Source organism: Rhinolophus sinicus, chromosome X, assembly GCF_036562045.2.
Source record: "Rhinolophus sinicus isolate RSC01 chromosome X, ASM3656204v1, whole genome shotgun sequence".
NCBI lineage: Eukaryota > Metazoa > Chordata > Mammalia > Chiroptera > Rhinolophidae > Rhinolophus > Rhinolophus sinicus.
In genome coordinates, this window is record NC_133768.1 from 25,379,987 (window position 1) to 25,402,070 (window position 22,084).

Consider the following 22,084-nt stretch of genomic DNA (forward strand, 5'->3'; position numbering starts at 1 on the left):
AGGAAAAAAAAAGCAAAAGGAAAGATTGGATAAGATCTTATTTCTGACTTAACGATTTTCTTGAATAGGAAGTAAATTACTTTGGAGGTGGACTCTAGGGAAATCAAAGCCAATGAAATGTTCCGTTCTTTGCTCTGTGTTTTATATTGGGAGCAGTTTACCATATTTTTTTCCTTTTCTTTCAGACCGGTAATAAAGTGGCCAGCAGTGAGGAAAACCCAGGCTACATCAGTTTTGGAAAATCAGAGTTTTTCTACTTGGATATGATAAGCTGCTTCAAGGTCATTAAGGGATATTAAATTAATATTAATAGCATTGAACACTGTAGTGTAAGATAGCCCGTGGTAATGTTTAAGATCTGAAGTTACTGAGTAAAAGCACTTGGGAGAGAATCCTGCTCTCTGCCTTAGAAAGTCTGTGACCTTGGTTACGTTACTTAACCTCATTTTTCTCCTCAGTAAAGGAGGGATCAAAATAGGGTAAATGTCACAGGGGCAGTTGTGTAGATTCAATGACTAATATAAGAAATATACATAGAACAATGCCAGAAAAATCACAACAACAATATTAGCATAGTTCCTGCCATTAGTAGGTAATGATGTTAGGTATTACTATTTTTATAAACACCTGATAAATAAGAAACACAGGGATGAGCAAATATGGTGAGAAGTTGGAGATCAGGGGTAGAAATACGTGAAAATATCTGAGGAAAACGCAGTCAAAGGTCTACTTGTGGCCCTATACTTACTGAAGGGGGCTGAACTTGCTGGTGTGAATTGATAGTACCAACAAAAGCTGGGTTATCAAAGGGGAGTGATGAGGGGTAGAAAATGCCTCTGTTTATAAGCAATGGTTTCTGGAGCCTAATATATCCAATAGACCAGTAGCAAAGAAATAGTGGACTGACTATACAGTGCAGGAAGGAAGCTTTGAGGGAAAGCTGCAAAAGACAACATCTCAGTGGGAGACCAGAGAGGCATGGACAACAAGGGAAGTGTTCCAGGTACATGAGAAAAATGTGCCATGTTAGCATTCCATTCTAAGGTGGCTATAATTCCTTTTCATAGTTGTATTGGTTTCTGCACTTTCAAGGTGGTTTTTTGTTTGTTTGTTTTTGTTTTTTGTCGTTGTTGAAGATGAGGAGAGGAATGGAGGGATGCCTTGTCTCAAGCTTCTCAGAGACAACAAGTGGTTCCTACAGATGAAAGAAATAATTTTGAACAAGGCAGGATGAAAAAAAAAGTGAGGTGTCAGAGTTAAAAGACTAATGCCAAGAAGTAATAACTGAAAGACAATAATACTGAGGAGATAAAGAGGAAATTGTTCCTTGAAGCTATCTCACCACTCTGAGGCTATTTCTAGAAAGAATGAAACAATCTGAAGCAGAAATCGCATCTTGTGATCCAACAGTCAGAGAAGCACGGGAGCCAACAACATTTAGAAATCTTAAAAGGAATTCCAAGAGAGGACCTGAATCCCTGGGGAGGACGCATGCGTGAGGATGAAGAGAGAGCTAAATTCCAAGAATGTCTGGCTAAGTAGAAAATATGACCAAATTATTCTCAAATAGATACACAATAGATAACCAAAGCAACATATGGCCATTTGGGAGGATTTCAAAGTTCTGGGAAGTGTTGGGAAATGTTTTTTTTTTTTTTTTTTTTTTTTTAAACTTTACTCGTTGAAAACTTGACCCTCAAAAGACAGCAGGAGTGAGATTTTTTTTTTCTCCACACTTACTTCTGACCAAAAAAAGAAGCATTTAATGAAGTGGAAATGATTGTGTCATCTCAAATTTCAATACAGTGAAGGATAAGAATGCAGAGAATTATCAGACTTCAACTGTGTTCTGGAAAGCACACTAAAAAAAAAAAAAAAAGAAGTCTATTGAAAAGAAAGGCTAGGGCCAGAGACTGAAAAACAGAGAGTGAGTCAAGATGACTAAAAACCATAAACAAATGACATTGGGGTGAGATCACAAAATTCTCCAGTGAGGAAAAAGGAAGAAGTATCACCAAGTACAAAGTAAGTTGAAAGATATTGAGAGGAGGGTTGAGAGGTCGAGCCATGCAGCTACATGGGCAGTCATGGGCTGATGATCTCACTTATGGACTGGTCAGGCCATTCATTGCTGGTCTCCTCTCCTCTAGCACGCAACATCTGAAAACATCTCTATACTGGTGGGAAAGGGAGGGGAAAATGCGTCCCTCTTGCTCACTGCTCTATCCCGTGCAAATCACACAGGTCCTGCAATACAGTAGGTGCTCAACTGATGGCCCCTAGATAAATGAATGCAACTAAACAAAAGGTTTATGTACAGTAAGCTTTTTCAGTAAACCAAAAGACCTTTTACTCAGGGTGAGTGCTAAAAGATAACAACCTCAAAGGATTGTTTCTTGACGATAAGAACACAGAACATGCCTATGTTCTTGCTGTTTAGGTCATTTTAGCTATTTTCAGAACAACAGCAAAAGACAATGGAGGAAGAGCCACTGCTTTGGGCAGACAATGGAAGGTCAAACATTAAAGAGAGAAAATAGAACCAATCAACTCTTTTGCTCCCCACTTTTCTATCAAGGGGGGGGAAGGATGTTAGATCAAAAAAGAAAATGTAAAACAGACTATCTAGGACTAGACTGTGGAATTTAAATCCTTGCTCTGCCATTTCTTAGCTGTGTAACCCTAGACAGGTTGCTCAACCTCTTTGAATCTCCAGGTACTCCTCTGGAAAATGTCAATTATAATACTCCTTCCCTCACAGATAGTTGGCCTTACCATTTCCTAGACATACAACCTTGGACAACATTACAGGCATCTTGAGATAAGACATTATCACATGCTTGCCAAACTGAACTTTTCTGAGCCTCAGAGTGTTCACCTGCATAATGAAGAAAACAGTGCCATCTCATGGAACTAAGTATTTTATGAATTGATGTATGTAAGTCACACCCTAGCATTGTTCTGACAGCTTGTAGGTATGCTGGGTGTGTTTTTTCCTTCTTATTTGCTTTTTGCTGCTCACTGTTTACTGGTTACCCACTTTCTAAATTAGCACGGCATTCTGGGCTCTGTGTTTCTTGAACCAGACTTCACACTCCAGCCTCACTGCCTTCCATTCTTCCCATGCTTCGCACAGCTCAGTCTGTATTCAGCAGTCTCTAATTAGCACGGGCCATTTCACACCTTTGTGGCCTTCCCTATGCTCTATACTTCTCTCCTTTCCCAAAACAAAAATCTCATTTCTCTTCAAATCTCAACTCCAGCTTTCTGTGTTTTTTGAAGGTCCAGGAAAACTTGTAATGAAAAAGTCTCCATAAGGCAAAGAATTACACCATTCTTTAGGGTCCTAAATACTTTGAAGTCTTTAACATTTTATTACTTAAATCTAACGATCACTAGGAAGAACAAAATATTGTACCATTATTAGATCTTTTCTTCTTTCTGTATATGGCTAAAAGGTATCTGAAAGTAACTGAGAGCTGGATTCTAAACTCAGAAACTTTGGGTCTCCAAGAGTAGAAAAAAAAGTTGTAACATAAAGTGGAAAGAGACTAATCTCCATCTACTTCACACATTTTATTAGGGCCAATTCCATCTTGAACACTATTAAAATATTTCATTTTTCCTAAAAAGAGTTACTGCTAGGTCCATGCATGTATATATTTTTTCTTACATATATTTTTTTATTAAGCAAGGTGTTTCAAAGGAGAAATTTTGAGGTCCTGAGAGCATTTATCTTATTTTATTATGTATATCATATTGATTCATACTGCATTTTCAGGTGCCTGTACTTTTATGTAAAAATAAAAAAATGGGGTTCTTTCCACTGTGTCATGTTACCAGAAACATAAGCAAAGCACCTCATTAGGTAAAGTGCAGACTGGTCAGATCTGTAAGGGGACAGTTTGAGTGGTTTTGCTCAGACTGAGGAACAGAATCTTTACTCTAATGGTTGGGGGAGATGTTTGTTTCTGTTTTCTGTTAACCATAATTTAGAAGATGGAAAGGGGATTTGCCCAGAGGTCTTTCAAACCATAATCCTATCAGGTAAGGAGTTAGGATACATAAACTTCGTATTACACAGAATCTTAGACATGGCATTCTGGGATAGGTCTCCTGGTTCTCCTCCCTGAAGAGCATGGGAAATGGCTTCCCCTCCGGCCAGCAGGGGTCCTTTTCTCCATGTCCCATTTAATGCCCTCATAGTCACAGCGGATTATTCTTGCCTGACATCCACCCCTTGCCTTGAGCCACTCGGGTAATAAGAAGTTGTCCCTAGAAATGCTTCTTTAGATCTCAGCCTCTCTAATCACCATGGAGACCAAGGTTATTTGTCTCAAGTCTGTTGAAGTTATCTCTTCCTTCATGGGGTCATGATGGAAAATAGTCCTTATGGTGTTACACTATTAAATGTCCCTCCAGCAGTAGACACTGACATCTTTCCTGCTTAATTAGTTCATGCCAGAACCACATGTGTTACAACATGTATGATTAAGCCAAACAGATACGTACATACATCATATATATGTATGTGTGTGTGTATATATATATATATATCCCCCCCATCCTGTAGAGTCTGACTACTGTTGATTATAACATATCTTTCTCATGCGTTCATTAGAAAATTAAAATAACTCTACTAAAAACTGTATTTTTCGTTTCATAGTTAAGCAAAGAGAAAGTCAAGCTCAAAATAGCTGAAATGAATTGAGTTTGGCACACCAGAATAGTAGCATGAATAACAGTAGGTATAATATACTATTACAAACCACATCTTTGCTCTGAATATTTTGTTAATTAAAAGGTGTTGGCTTTATGAGGGAAATCTCTTTTTTTTTTTTTTCCAAAAGTGTTTAAAGAACATTTCTCTAGTCTGAAAATTTAATTGGTTTCAAGGGTACATGATTAGTCAGACTAAGAGCTTTACTTAGAGATTTAAAGGAGCTACTAAATCTTTTAAAAACACATACACACAATGTGTTTGGATTACTTCCTTTGAAGTATTCACATGTGGTTTTCTGTAATTCACAAGTCTCCTTTGGTTGACAAGAAAGCAAGAAGCACATATTGTATTTCTATCTTGCATGAACGTAGGTAACATTTTCTTTACTTTTATACTTAAAAAATCAGGCAAGATGATACATTATTGTACTCATACTAACAAAAATATCTAAAAAGTACCATTCTGTATGTATGGTCAAACTGCATTACTACTTAATACTATGAGTTACAGGAAAGATTGTTTAGCCCCTTCCATACACCCAATAGATAAAATAACTATTATCTAGGTAAGCAACCTTTGGGAATACTTTTCTTTTTGAATATTTGAAAGGATAGCATGTAGCTTAATGAAATATGTAAGAATTAGAAAGTACTTGGTAACAAAAATAGAAATCATAATATAGGGACTCAGAAAGAAAAACCTATTGTATGTTGGCAAGGAAGAACCTTGATTCATCCCTCTAAATGTTTGTTATTTGTAGGTACAGGTGGAAAATTAGAAACAAATGTTATAAAAACATAAACATTGATTTTTATCTATATTCTTTCTCATAATTCTAAAGACAAAATAAAATATGTGACTCAAACATCATCAATTATTCATATTGAAGCACAATAAGGGCTTGTGCTATACATAGGCAAGGCCTGGGGAATTGGACCTCAAGGGTTCATGATAACTAACTGTATTTCTGGGTTTTAGAAACAAAAATTGTTAGGTGTGGGAGCTGTAGACTTTTAAAGCTCAGTGGCACTACTTTGTCTTTGTTACTTTTCAATTGACTATTTCCTGCTATTAAGAATATAATTCAAGGGCGGCCGGTTGGCTCAATGGTTAGAGCGCAGTGCTCATAACACCAATGTCACCGGTTCGATCCCCACATGGGCCAGTGAGCTGTGCCCTCCACAACTAGAGTGAAAACAACGACTTGACTTTGAGCTGATGGGTCCTGGAAAAACACACTGTTCCCCAATATTCTCCAATACACATTTAAAAAGAAATAATCAAAAAAAGAAATATTTGTTGCTACTTGAAAGGAAGAGAGATTACCACAAACACTACCATCACCACCATCATTTACTCAGGGTTTTCCATGTGCTAGGCAAAGATATGTATAAACCATGTGTTACTTAATTTTCACCAAACAATTTTTAGGATAGGGATTATTTACATTTTACCAAAAGGTAAAGCAAATTGCTCAGAATCTCACATTAACAAGTGAAAATGCCCAGAGAATGTGCTTAACCTCTACACATATTTCTAAGAATGATCTGATCATTAGATACTTTGCCTACACGTCCTACTCAATATGCATGACTTATTAATCACTCAAATACTTTTGACTCCAAGAGCTATAGTTTACAACATATGGTACCCACAAAATACATATAATACCTAATCTAATTTGGCAGAGAAGATCACCTTGAACTAGCTGTGAAAAGATGGATTATAACAATCAAGTGCATCCGACTTCTTTCCTCAAGTAAATATTATTCTTGAGTAGTATCTGCAATGTGACTTCACCCAAACATGCATCCTTCCTTCACTAATTTGAAGATAGAAATAATCACTGCCTTTTCCTTTCTTAGTTTGCATCTTCAAAGTGCCTTTCTATAACTCTCATTATATGAATTCATCCTACATGAACTCAATAAAAAGCAGGGTTTCTCAACCTCAGCACTACTGACATTTTGGCATGGATAATTCTTTGGTGTAGGTGGCTGTCCTGTGCATTATAGGATGTTTATCAGTATCCTTGGCCATAGCACCTTCCCAATTATGACAATCAAAGATGTTTCCAGACATTATCAAATGTCCTCTGAGGGGGTAAAATTGCCTCTGGTAGAGAATCACTGTTCTCTCTCTCTCTCTCTCTCTCTCTCTCTCTCTCTCTCTCTGTCTGTCTGTCTGTCTTTCTCCTCCTCCCTCCACCCTGTGTGTGTGTGTGTGTGTGTGTGTGTGTGTGTGTGTGTGTGTGTGTGTTGGGTTTATATTATACTTGTTTAGCATTTGTACTGGACATCCTTTATGCCTATCCAAGCTTGCGCGCTCTTGTATTTCAGATGTATAGGTCAAGTGCAATTGTTAAATGCTTCTCTTATCCACGTGATATTGGGCAGAAACAGTAAATACCAGAAGCCATAGCTGCCAGGGAATACTGAATAACATTACACAGGAAATGTCTTGGTGATAAAAATGAAAGCATCTCTGGTTAGAGAGTAAGTGTCCACAAATTCTTTCCCTTTCTGAATCTACACCCTTGTAATAGGATAGTTCAGATCTGCCCATCAAGAACTATGGGATATTTCTCCACTCCTTGAATATGGATTGGCCAAGTGACTTGTTTTGGCCAATGGAATATTAGTGAACATGACATAAGCAAAGGCTTGAGAAATGCTTGAGAACTGGGCTATACTTGGAACACTTTCACCACTATGTGAACTATACTAGCCTATGAAAGGATAGGCAAGAGGCCTTGTCAGACCCATTGCCTCATCCAGTAACCACCAAGTGCCAGACATATGAGTGAGGCCAACTACCAACTGACCAGGCATGCATGAATGAACCCGGCTGAGACCAGCAAAAGAACGTCCTAGATAAGCCCAAAGCAGACCCTCCAAATTATGAGCTAAGTAAATGATTCATATTTTAAGCCAGTATATTTGGGAGTAGTTTGTTACACAGTAATGGATAACTGATACAGCAGTCATTTTTATGTATTAAAGACCTGTATCCAGAACAGGATTTAAAATGCCCTTGCCATTGCTCCAGAAATAACAAAAATGATGATCCAGTAAAGGGAATACAGGTAGGACAGAAACGGTCTTCAAGTTCAAGTGTGAAAGACAGAGAATTGCAGATGCCTGTAGTCATTCTATGATGCCTGTAAATCAGAGAACCAGCATTTTACAGGATATTTGAAAAGCAATGTCTTTAGTAGAAATTCATTGTCAGTGCACTTACAACTTTGCAAATGAACAAAGTAGAGAATATAATAATGAGAGCCATGAAGCAAGTAGCCCAGTGCAGAAGAGAAGGGAAGAAAAGCCACACTAGCCCATAACAAACACCATGTTATTGATGAAGGATAATCACCAATTCCCAAACTCGTATGAGAATAAAATCTATGTATCCATTTGGGTATAACCTGCTAGAGAACATCATACATTTCTAATTACAGAAAATGTACCGCTATTCTACCAAAATTTTTAGCACCTTAAAAGTTCCTGAATTAAATACTCCAATCTGTTTTTTGTTTGTTTGCTTTGAATAGAATTGCTCCTACCTGAATCTCCGAGATAAGATTCTGCACTCAAGCATGAGCAAAACCAGATAAGCAGTGCTCTCTATAGAATTCAGTCTAAATGAATCTCATATTTGTTTGGGTAAATTACATTTTTACTCTAAATAGCAAAATAACTAGCAATGAGTTTCTAAAGTTGTCATATGTGCTCTAGGCCCTCACAAGCCTCACCTATGAGATGAGATAAGCTACTTGAGGTAAGTAATGATTCATGTTTTTTTCATCCTTACCAAACCCAGTGCAATGACTGACACACAGTAGGGCCTCAACCAACATTTGCTGCTGTTGTTATCAATACCGGAATGAGGTGCAGTATATTCAGCAGAGCTGTTAAGGCATACGAGGTGTGATCGAAAAATACGGTGAATGTTTAAATAAAATTTATTACAGTAAAAGACACACCACATTTAACCCCCCTCAAAATACTCCCCCAAGCTTTGAACACACTTATCCCATGGTCCTTGCCACTTTCTGAAGCAGTTCTGGAAGTCCTCTTTCATGAATATTTGTAGTTCACCCTCCATCATGACCATGCTCCGTGTCATACATCACTTCTGGTGTATGGCAATTTCTGTCAAATAAAACCATTATGGTGTGCCCTCATCCACCTTATTCACCGGATCTGGCATCATGTGACTTCTGGCTCTTCTCCAAAGTCAAAACGACCATGAAAGGTAAACGTTTTGAATCAATTCAGGACATCGAGGCAGCCATAACAGTGCAACTAAAGACACTCACGAAAGATGGCTTCCATAACTGCTTCAGAAAGTGGCAAGAATGATGAGATAAGTGTGTTTGAAGTGAGGGGGAGTATTTTGAGGGGGATTAATGGCAATGTGACTTTTACCGTAATAAATATTTTTATTTAAACATTTACCATGTTGTTTGATCACACCTTGTATGTGCAGAGGGAGAGGGACTGATTCATCAGAGATTCAATTTAGAGTTTCATCAGGCAGAACAAAGACTGAGGAATCATTACCTCCAACATAAATGAAGAAATATTAAATCTTAAAGTGTAGATTATTTTGGTCTGGATTTATAATAAAACCTTATACTTGCACAGAACTTTGAACAGTGTAAAAGTGTCTTTTTAGTATTTTTATGCACGGACTCCTCACTCTAACACTCTGGTATGGGCAGGGAGAGCATCATTACTACCAATTTGTAGGAGAAGAAACTAAGCTTTGGATACATTAAGATGCTTTTCCAAGATGACAATCTAGTAAATTAGATGGAAATTTCCAATGGAAAACATCATCGATTTTGCAAGATGAAAAGTTTCTAGATATGTGTTACACAATAATATCCATATAGTTAATGCTACTGTACTGTACATTTTAAAATGGTTAAGATAGTAAATTTCATGTTATGTGATTTGTAATTTCTTACCACAACTGAAAAAAAAAAAAAGTAGGGGGGAAGACTCCATGGACCAGGCAAAATGTGGACTTTTCCCACCTGGGTTAAGGAGATTTAAAAGAGATTTTTGAATACCAGAATAAAGATTATTCTATAAATAACAGTGGTTCTAATATATGAAGGCCCAGAGAAAAACAACCAATTGATTTTCCGTCATTACTCTTCCTTCTCTTTGTAACCTTTGTGTGGTAAGTAGACTACGCCAGTACCTATCTGCCGTAGATGCTGTGGCCCTCCATTGAGGTTCTCTCCTGGAGTTGATGGACCCACACCCCAGAGACTATTAATAATGACTGCAAATGGATTACAGCTGCATCTGTGCCAGGTCTTGCTCTCAGTCGGAGCAAGGATATCAAGTGCCAGTTCACCTGCCTCAATTTAAGACAACTCTGAAAGAGGAAGCCAGCTCCAATGCTCACTGTAAGATTGGCTGAGGATACAGTAGCAACTGCATCGTGGGTCAGCCTCTCCCTCTGCTCAATAAAGCATACATTGTTTTATTGTGCTTTGCTTCCTTGTGCTTCACAGATGTTGTGTTTTTTACAAATTGAAGGCAAGACCCTTCGTCTGCATGAAGATTATGACTTGCTGTATTGTTGTGGTCTGGAACCAACCCCAGAATTTCTCCGAGGTATGCCTGTACTGCCTCCCTCACTACCTTGCAGGTGGATCTACCAAGAATACTTCCCAATAAACCTGTATGCAGATTTTTGTCTCAAGAGAATGCTTCCAAGGAATCCAATCTAAGACGCCATCCCTTTGGTCTATGTACAAAATTGTTTTGTTTGTAATATATAAAAGTAACATAATGCTTCCAGCCATTCCATCCTGGAATAATATTATTTAAAATTATTTATTTATTGGTATTGCATGCTATGTAATTCAATATTCAATTGAATGCTCTGGAAAATGACAAAAAAAACATGCAGAGAAATGGTAGCATGTGTATTGCTTAAGGGCTTATAAAACATTTTATACTCTTTGGTTATACTTGAGTTTAAATTTATCATCTGAGTGGCTGTTTCTTAAGTGAAATCTGAACACATCGTATAGCTAAAACGTCAAAGAACTCGACAAATTCAAACACTGAAGTCTTGAACTCTGTCTTCATAATGACATTGGAAATGTAACCACTATCTTCTGTTCGTTTTAAGTGATTGTGCTGGGCCAAACTTAGCTTTTGAAGTTCTGGATCAGTAAACGCATTTTGAACTGCAAGTATGGCAAACACTAACTGAAGTAGTGAAAGAAGCTACATCAAAATCAATTCATGTTTTCATTTAACTTGTAAGAAAGCACACCAGGCCCACAAGTGCAGTAACTACCAACTATACAATAGGAACCCCGAATCAAAGGTAGAAAACAAGTAACAATTACATAGGGAAAATTGCTTGTTACAAAGCATAAAAATAAAATTATGATATTTGTTTCTTTAAACCATGTCCACCAAACCATCTCAAATTCCTTTTGAAAGTAGAAGAGGTAATCATAAACAAGAACATACTATTCAATGGTTATAAATCATGCTACTGAAATGGCAACACTCCCAGGAACGATAGCGTGACAGTTTTCACGCACATACTTGCTATTGCTTGGGACGTGAATCTCATTGTCTTAATCCTTTTGATGAATGTGTCTCAAATTAAGAGTGTAAAGATAGCTTGGGAAAGCTGTGAGTCTACAGGTTATGGTTTCTGAAATAGGAACAGAGCTTACTTTGCTTATTTAAAAAGATCTGTGAAGCTGTCCTGTTGTGGAGTTGGTTCATTTTGAACCTCTTATTTATATTGCTTAAGAACAGGAAATTTCATCAGATCATGGTTAATGCTAATTTTTAAATCAGTAAATCATATTTAAACCATAGTAATATTGGTACTTTTTCCATGATGGCAATATTTTACATAAAAGATATGGAATGCCATCAAATCTTGTATTTTAAAACATTTTTTGAATATAAACTTTTCAATGAAATGAAGTTATATTTAAGATTCAAATATTCTAAGGTAAAGTGAATTACATAGTCCACAATAGAAAACCACATTATTTTCTTTTTAATTAGGAGAAAGATACTAATCCTTAAAATTGACATTTCCTTTATCCCAAAATATTTTGGTAAGAACTAGAACTAAAATATGTTTACTTACTGTTAAAATTACATTCTACACTATTTATTTATTTATTTATTTATTTATTTATTTATTTATTTATGTTTACAGTCCCTGCTTTATTTTCATTTGGTTACACATGCTTTAAAAAACATGCACATACTTGCAAACTATCCAAACATCAGGAATTAGAAGGGCATAACAGCAGGGGTTTACAGGCTTAAAAGAATATCCTAAGCTACAGAACAAAACAAAGCCAATCAATATTGAAAAATAATTTTACTTCATTATTTTAAGACAAAAAGGCATGGAAGGGGTATATTTTTATATGTTAAGTTATATGTTACAGAATCTCTAGCTTGTTACATGAAAGTAAATCACATGAAAGAAATAAAGCAAACCTAACTGGAACAACATTAATTCCTATCGAGGGTTTATCAAACTAGAAAAAACAGAAAAGGAATTATGCATTTTTTGAGGAAATATAGTTTTAAATTGGTAAAATTCTTCATTTTTGCCCTGTCAAATGGTAGAAAGAATAAAAAAAAAGTCACCAAAGTTGTTTTTCCAACTTTTGTCCTACTTCAAAGGCATGACTATCTTATATTTCAATAGCTATTCTTATTAACAAAATGTTAATTTCTATGAATTTAATACACAAAGACTACTTTTTATGGTGTATAAGAACCTGAAGAGAAGCAAATAGCTAGGCAGAATGGTCAACTTCCAAAGAAAAACTAGGGACAATTTACTGTTTGAAGACTGATGTTCCCAATTTGATGTAAAAATGGAATGAAAGTATTCCATTGTGTATAAATAGCATATCTTCTTTATCCAATCATCTATCAAAGGACACTTTGGTTATATACATATGGAATACTATTGTGGCATAAGAAAATATGAAATAGTACCATTTGTGACAACATGGATGGATCTTGAGATTATTAAACTAAGCGAAATAAGTCAGACAGAAACAGCGAAGAACCATAGATTTCACTGATATGTGGTATATAAAACTGAAAACAACAAAAGAACAAGACAAACAAATGAAGAAACAAAAACTCACAGACACAGACAATAGTTTAGTGGTTACCAGAGGGTAAGGGGGGAGGAGGGTGGTTGAAGAGGATAAAAGGGATCAAATATATGGTGACGGAAGGAGAACTGACTCTGGGTGGTGAACACATAGTGTGATATATAGATAATGTATTACAGAATTGTACACCTGAAGTCTATATAACTTTACTAACAATTGTCACCCGAATAAACTAATTTAAAAAATGGAATGAAAGGACGTATGGACTGATGCATTCAGAGACAGTATTGCTGAAATAGATAATCTTCATTATTGACAACGGGGGCCTAAAGTTATCATGATTGGGTAACTTTAACAGGTAAAACAATAACAAGTCAGGGCCCTTTCATTCATCTATTTTCAGGGATAATCTTTTGGGGCTTATTTAATCAGATTCAATTGTAACCCAATCATATAAGTGAGTAAGTAAATTATTCTATAAAAATAAGTTATCAGTAACTTAATTTTCAATGTCATGTAAATACATGTTATAAAATCTTGAAAAGATTTCCAGAAAAGCTTACTTATTGTAAATACCTCAAATGACAGATGCTATTCCTGGTAGTATCCTCAAAAGCTGTCTTATTTGGGAGAACCCCATCATTTAACAATTAAGGAAACCAAGCCCAAAGTGTTGAATGATCTGCTCATGACTCCCAGCCCTTAGTTGGCAAGAGACCAAATGAGAACCAGATCCCAGGCCTCTGAATTCCCAATTCAGTAATCTTTTTACTCTGCCGGCAGTTTACAATATTATGAGCATGCCTTCGAAATCTCAAACATGTTACAATCCACTGCATAATGATCATATATCTAGTATGCATAGATTGAGAAAAATATTGACAAAAATCAACTTAAGCTGAACTCAGTAATATTTTAATGATTTTGCATTTATTGCAGTAGCATTAACATCACTCTGAAAATATTTACTATATATATGGGAGACACATCACTTATTTGATTCACAGACAACACTTGGTGTGCTCAGAGAGTTGAGAAACCTTTCAATAATCCTGGGAAGTCTCAGTTATCTCCAGTCCCTATGTTGAGAAACTCTAAAATGTTGATCATTGCCTCATAATATTACTCTGATAAAATATCTTCAAACCTCCATTCCTTTTCCTTAGAGTTGATTTCTACTTTGTGTTGCCAAACAATGGTATCATCATTATTTAAAAATGGGTTGTGTCACAGACAGAAAGAAAAAAACCCTGAATTTTTGAAATGGTTTATTCGTTTTCAGAGCAGATAAAAGTTGCCAATATAACAGTAATTACATTCTGATATGCTTTTCTGAGTGAGCGAGAAAGGATGCAGTCAGAACTAGTACACTTGAATTTGGCAATCTTGCAACCTAGTTCACTCATTTTTACGTATGTCATAGCCCGTAACATGAATACCCCCATGCGGATATGTTAGTATCACTACTGTTATGTGTAATGAGATAGGTGGGGTTGGGATGAGGAGAAGACAAATGTTGAGAAACATCATAGGACTGTTTCTAAATACCTGAATTTGCATCCACTCTACTTAGAAAAATATTATTTTCCACTACTTACCCAAATGTGCATGTTATGTCAGCCTAGCTAGTCTCTTCACGCAATACTCAATATGCCTTCATTCGCTACAAAGTGAATTTGTCCAAGCTGTTCCTCAGACTTAAGTATTGTCACCTATTCTAATCCTTTTTATTTTTTATGATCAGAATCTTACATTATGAAGTCTTTGTTGACAACTCCAGCTAACCCTCATGTTCCCCTTCTCTGAACTTGTATGTTGATTGTAGTCTTATGTAAAAAGTCTCTTTGTGTTTGATGACATAATTCCTTATATTATTGTGATCCAATAAGACAATTCTAGAATTGGAAGGAATTTGCGGAAATTCCAATGCTGAACTTTAAAATTCTGTCACCTCTGAGCATCGTAAATCTTAGACTGAACTGCTTTTTCATATAATTCAGTAGATCCTTGGTAGTCTCAAGAGGTGTGTCCAAGAATCCTTGCAAATCAAATAGCAGATGTGTGTCAGCAAGGCTTACATAGTAGTTAAGGGATATACCTCTGCTCAATAGTTTCTCAGAATACGAGATTAGTACTAGAAGCTTTACATATTTGAACCACCCAACCATCCAATGAGGTAGATGTTATCAAGCCCATTGGAAACCACGATATATCATGGACCTTCAGAAAGCAATTTTCTGTCATTTTGTATGAATTTTTTTAGCTTAGGACAATATTTTAACATTTCCTACTTAGATGATTGAAAACAAATTGCATCTCTTATTTTCAAGACTATGTCTCAGTCTATTAAATCATCCTCATTATCTGCACTAAAGCAAAATTTTCAAAACATAAGAGTTTTCAAATTATTTTCTGTCATTAGCAATCAACACAGAGATTTCATTTTCATTTAATATATTTTCTGAAAAGAAATAATGGGTTCATTAATGAGAAAGCTTTTCTAATGTGATTTTGATAGTCTGAATTTAATCTAACAGAATGGCTTTCATTCAAATATTATTGAACAATTATAAATTTGATGAAGGGTCTGGCCTACCTAGTAAGAGAGACAGGTAGATGGATACATTGATATACTTATTTCTAAGGTCTTTGTAAGAAAGATAATCAAGTTCTTCTTATTTTTATTAAAGTGTGAATATATTTTGTAACAGGAAAAGTATATTCTAGATAAGCACAGCACTTGTCTTTGTATTACATAGGAAGTATTACAAGGTTTACTCTTTAGGGTTAAATGCTAACGAAATTATTATATACAAGTTTCCCTGGCAACTCTATTTGAAAGAAAAAAATTCGAACATTGCATTATCTGAGACTATAACACAGTTGGACTGGTTTAGAGCAAAACTAGGATATGGGAAGTGGCATTAAAATTGATTGAAGGTTATAGTAAATGTCTAAAATCTTGGGCATCATTAATAAAGCTTACTCTACTTGGTCTTATTGCTCTATTCATATCCTTTCTGGAAGATAAACTACCTCAAAATTCAAGACCTAATAGTAATATACTATTATTGCAGAGTTGCTATGAAACATTCCTGAGGCTGTGATAGGGATGATTGAGAGGATCACTAAATGCTGAAAAGTGGATGTGACCAGGGAACGGCTTGGCTGTTGGCCCGGGTAAGAAATAACTTGATATTGACATTAAACAGCAGCTGAAGACTCTTTTAATAGTTTAGGTACTTATTCTAAATCCCCCAGTTATGCTTCACTGATTAAATTATTAAGAACCTCTGATTTAACTCTTTCATATTTTAGATGTGAGTAAAGATGTTTTGAAATGATTTCTATTATTTATGGTTTCTTGTTGTTCCAAATTAAAATGATAGGATGCTGAGATAATCCCTTTTTATTAGGTCTGCAGAAACAGAATATACTGAAAAGCAGAGTGGTTGCATAAAGTATCATTTTCCTTGATAATATCATATTATGATGGGTTAGGTTTTTTTTTTGCTGAGCTATATAGTTTATTCTAATTACTGTTGTTAAACCAATTGTTAAAAACTAAAAAAAAAAACATGGCTCCTACTCACTGCCAGATTTAGGGAAAGATAAGATTCAGGCGAAGGTCAAGGAAAAGACAAGGCAATGAATTTAGGAAGAGCCTCCCAATGCTAATGATTAACTTGTGTATGATTAACTCTTCTAAAAACATTTCTCATTGTCACCTACTTTATACACAGTTTGGAGAGAAGATCATCTTTCATAGGCTCATTGAACAAATATTAACTAAATATCTTTGGGCCCAATGCCATGTCATGGAGTGAATACTGGTGGTGACTTGAACAACATTCATTCCCAGATACCCCTACACCCACTCTGCATTTCTACTTCCTCAGAACATTTCAATTTTCTTCAGGCTTCCATGGAATCTATTTCCGGTTCTAGAGGTGGATTTAGTTTCATCTAAGCCTTAGATTCTAAGCCAATTAAGATAATCCCACCCTCTTTACTTTCATTTAGGAACCCAAAGTTCCTAAGTCAACCAGCACATGGCATCACTGAAGACTATTATTGGTACAGGAGTAGATATGTAATATAATATTTGCTGCTCTGACTGATGGATCTTAACCTATTTCTGAGGTAAGACATTCTCTTTCTCATTGTAACAACAACAACAACAACAACAAAAAACCCATGTTACCATATTTGCTGCTGGCAGCTATCTTGAAACCCGGAGGGAAAGTAATGAGAAAGTCAGAGCTGACACAGAGGGAAAATCAGAACAAAGAAAATCATAGATGAAGAAAGCCAGAACTCTGTTTGTACTGCATCTGGAGCCTGCTCTAATCTCTGAATTTCCAGTTATATTAGATTAGTTATCCTTATTGCTGAAGCCACTTTTAATGGGTATTCTCTTTCTTGAAGCCCAAAACATCTTAACAACCAAACATGTTACCCAGGTTACAAAAATAAATAGGACATTATTCTTGCATTGAAGAAGTTTCTATTCTAGTGGGAGATATACATGCCAACAATAAATTTCAGTAAAATATAATACTTGCTGAAATACAGGTAAATAGCAAAGTGGTAGAATGAAGAAAGAAGAACCTGCATTCCCCTGGAAGACTGGGCAGGAAGGAAGGTACTTAATGTAAATAACATTTTGAGCTGAGACTTTAAGGTCGAGTTTACCAAAAGTGAATGGTGACAAGTGAATTTCTAGTAGAGGAAACAGTATATGTTAAAAGAGAAAGGCAGCATTTGGTGATTGGGGAGCTACAAATAGTTTAGTATTATTTGATTATTAAGAGTAATGAGAGTGGTAGGAAATAATTTGGACACCCTAGCAGATGCCACATTGTGAAAGACCTTGTATACCAAGCTGAGGAATTTAGCTTTTCTCCTAGAGAAGAAAGATAACTATTCTACAACCTTGACTAATAGGCATGTTAAAAAAGTTGAACTTCCAGTGAGCAAGATGGGTTGAAAGAGATGGGAAGACCTATAATGTGGCTTTGTAGGTGATACCTGAATGAATGACAAAATAAAATGGTGGGGCTGAATTAGAAAGTTCAGGGTTATTTGGCTTACATGACCAATAGGACTGGTGATTGCACGCTTAATAGTAGGGAATAAAGAAAGAGTAGATTTTCAGAAGATGATGATAATATCAAATTTGGGTATGCTGCGTTTGAAGTATCTGTGGAATATCCAGGTGGTAGCTAGTCAGCAGGTGAAACTATGAGTCTGGAGTTAAGGAGAGAAGTCTGAGCTAGAGATAATCATTGGCATATTTTGAGTAGTCTTTACCTTAGATTCTCTAATACACTGAACTGATATTGAAATTATCTGAGTTAAAATGATAAATTTTACGTTACATGTCATTTATTTGTTTATTAGCTTTAGGTATACATATATACAAGGAGTATTACTCTTTCATAAAAAAGAATGAAATCTTGCAATTTGCAACAACATGGATGGACCTAGAAGATATTATGCTGAGTGAAATATGTCAGACTGGGAAAGACAAATACCATATGATCTCATTTATATGTGGAATCTAAAGAACAGAATAAATGAACAAACAAAACAGAAATAGATTCACAGACACAGAGAACAAACTGATGGTTGCTAGATGGGAGGGGGTTGGGTGATGGGTGAGAAAGGTGAAGGGATTAGTAAGTACAAATTGGTAGTCACAAAATAGTCACAGGGATGTGAAATGCTGTATGGGGAATATGTTATGTGTTTGTAACCACAATTTTAAAAATACAAAAGAAATCTGACAATACAGCAGAGACTATGATGAGTTAGAACAGATGCCAGCCATAAAGGGATAAAGACATGGCATGGGTTAAGTCCTGGGTGATACCAACATTTAAGGGGCTGATAGAGGAAGAATGTCAACTAAGTGGGGATGGCAGTAAGTGACCGGAGAGGTCACTGAAAACAACACTAAACAAGAGAACAAAACAAAAACTAAGACCTCAGAAACTTAGACAATAGAGAATTTACACTGAACGGGGCTGGGGATGCTTGGTTAAGACTATCAATGGCACTGAGGATAAGGTTACAGAACCATTCCACAGGGCATAATAATTAATGAAATCTTGCCTAGTGGATTAATCCAAATTATGTCTTAAAACACAAGCTATGGTGCAGTTTCAAAAAACGTACTTATCATACCAGGAATGTTAGGTAAAAAGTGCACAGAAAATTGAATGAATTGACCTAATATATTCATAATCTAACTTCAAGAAGCAAACCATAAAGTAAGGAAGAAATATAGAAACTTAGACAATCAACAGATTTGTAAAGATTACATGTGACAGGAAAATAAACAATGGTAAGACAAATGTATTAAAGGATTTGGAGTGGCAGATCCTTTATGTCATAGAGGATGACAAAGGAAGTAAAATATGAAGGATTGAGAACAAAAATCAAAGGTGACAAAAGACATGTTGGAATGAAATATAAAGAACTGAAAAGACTTAAAGATGAGAAGAAATGTAAGTGACCAATTTCTTTCAAGGAAACAATGACCCTTCAGCGAGCAGAGCTGGAGATGGGTTGTGTGACAACTTCCAAAGGAACATTTTAAATTGAATATTTCTACCACTGAAATGTTTTTTAAATAATTCAAACAATATCTTTATTTTCTTACAGGTAGAAATATTGAGGATGATAATACACTGGAAAGGCATTTCATGGTTCTCCCATTTAAACTACACACTAAATGGGTTAAAAATTGGGTTGAATGCTAAAAATACTTCAAAGTCTTTTTTCCCCCCTTTTAAACATTGCTATGATACTTTTGAGTTTAGAAATCAAGCTAAGACCAATTCTTCTGATATCCACACAGTTTTTGTTCTACAGGTTTTGTCTCTTTTGTGAGCATACATTTCCCCAGTGGATTCAGGAAGGAGACGAATATTTTTTTTTTTTTAAAGCAAATAATGAGTCAGCAGGAGGTTCAAAGTTCTCCACATGGAGCTGTCACTCAAAGCACTGATATCAAATTCAATGAAAAGTGGCTCCAGTCTTGTTCTGAGTATAATTTGTAGTGGAGAGGAAGTTAGAAAATTGTAAGGAGAAAACAGCTCAGAAATATAGGTAGACAGATGTGTAACAAAAACCAAACAACAACAACAACAACAACAACAACAACAACAGGTTATAAAACCTAAAGTTGGCAAAATGACCCAAATTCCATATGGGATGAACGCAGACCTCACTGGACTGAGAATCAGCTGATAACACATTTTCTTGAACCCACTCGGTCCTGGGTCACCATTCTAGACACTGAGGATACACTGTCGTGGAAACCATGACAGCAGGTGGCCTCATGGAGTTTACATTTTGATAGAGAAAAGAGATAGGAAACAAAAAACATTTAAAATTATTTTAGAGAATGGTAAAGGGAAAAAAAGAATAGAGCCACGGGGATATGAAAGTCAATTTGGGGAATGTAATCAATAATGTAAAGATTTTGTAGGGTATCCGATGGACACTTGTCTCATTAGGGAGACCACCTCAGGGATGATGTAGATGCCTGATCACTGCACTGTACACCTGAAGCTGAAGCTGAACAATAATGAATGTCAACTACAACACTATATATATACATTTACAAGAAGTGGAGTACAGCATTAGGAATAGAGACAGTGGAAATGTAATGGCTGTGTGCGATGTCAGAGGGGTAGTAGAGGGGCGAGAGGGGTTATCACTGTGTGAGGGATATAAATGATAAATGTCTTTAACTATTACATTGTTTTATACACCTGAAACCAATACAAAAAAAAAGGTAATTGAAAAAAAAGAATAGAGCCAGGTAAAGAGTAAAAGAGTGAGAGGGGTACAAGTTAGTCCAGGGTCTAGGAGCCATTAGGTCACGACGAAGGCTTGGGCAAGACCTTTTACCCATCTAAGTTTCTTAGCTCCTCTAGCTAGCTCTGTCTGGAACAAGAAAATGGTTAATTACATCTTTATTTCCATTTCTTTTCATATCTCTTCTCTTACCACTACCAATCATTTCCCACTTTTCTTTTATAGTCCTCTTTGACACTCACTTTTGTTTCCAGAAGACTCTGGCTCCTGGCTCAAAAAACATATTTTTGTCATGAGGGCAAAAATATTTTTCCATATTAAAATTAAAAAGCATTATTATTTAACCTCTCATCATTTAAACATCTTGGATCTTTGTGTGTACAGTTGACCCTTGAAAACCATGGGTTTGAATTGCTCAGGTCCTCTTAGAAGCAGATTTTTAAAAGTAAATATGTGTAGTACTGTGAATGTATTTTCTCTTCCTTATGATTTTCTTAACTTTTTTCTCTAGCTTACTTTATTGTAAGAACACAGTATATAATACACATGATATAAAAAATATGTATTAATTGACTATGTTCTCAGTAAAGCTTCTGGTCAACAGTAGGCTATTAGTAGTTAAGTTTTTGGGGAGTCAGAAGTTATATTTGGATTTTTGACTGCTTGGGGTGGGTGAGGTTAGCACCTCTAATCCCACATTGTTCAAAGGTCAACTGTATTTCATAGTTAGCAGAGTAGTATTTGCATGTAATTTATAAGTTGTCATACCTAGTCCTAGCCTCTGTACCTAGTCCTGCATGCAATTATCTTATGTAACCTCAGAACCTATATAGGGAATAGAAACTTGTTTTCTATTTGTGACTTCCTCATTCATTCTCAGGTAATGTGAATTCACTGATAAGTCAAAGAGATCAGAGTCTATCTTCAAGAAGCTCACAGTTAATTGGGAGGGGACCAATGTAAAGTTAAATGGTCTCAGAATTAAAGAGAAGATTTGATAGGTGCTTTGGAAAAGCAGTATGAATGATGCTATTTACACCAACAATGGAGAATCTAACCTAGTCTGGGAGGTTAGGGGAGTCTTTCCTGAGCACAACATTTGAGCAGAGACAGGAACAGTAAGTAGGCATTGGGTATGAAAAGCAAGGGGAGAATGTCCTAAGTGGAGAGGCCAGTATGTGCAATGGCTCATAGTAGGAAAAAAAGAAAAAACGGTACTTAAAAAAAAACAATAGAAAGCAGGTCAATATGGAGCTAGGAGAGCAAGAAGTACATGGTATCCGGTAGAAGGGTAGTGAAATCAGAAGGGTCGTGCTACACAAGGTCCTGTAAGCTATTAAATACTTTAATTTTTATGTTAAGAACAACTGGAGGCCATTGAAGTGTCT

The 22,084-nt window shown here is 35.9% G+C and overlaps 1 protein-coding gene across 8 annotated transcripts in view; it reads right to left on the bottom strand.

Annotated features, from left to right (window-relative positions):
* The window catches only part of DMD (dystrophin), a 2,125,071-nt gene that overhangs the window by 643,295 nt on the left and 1,459,692 nt on the right, over positions 1 to 22,084 (bottom strand). The window lies entirely within an intron of this gene.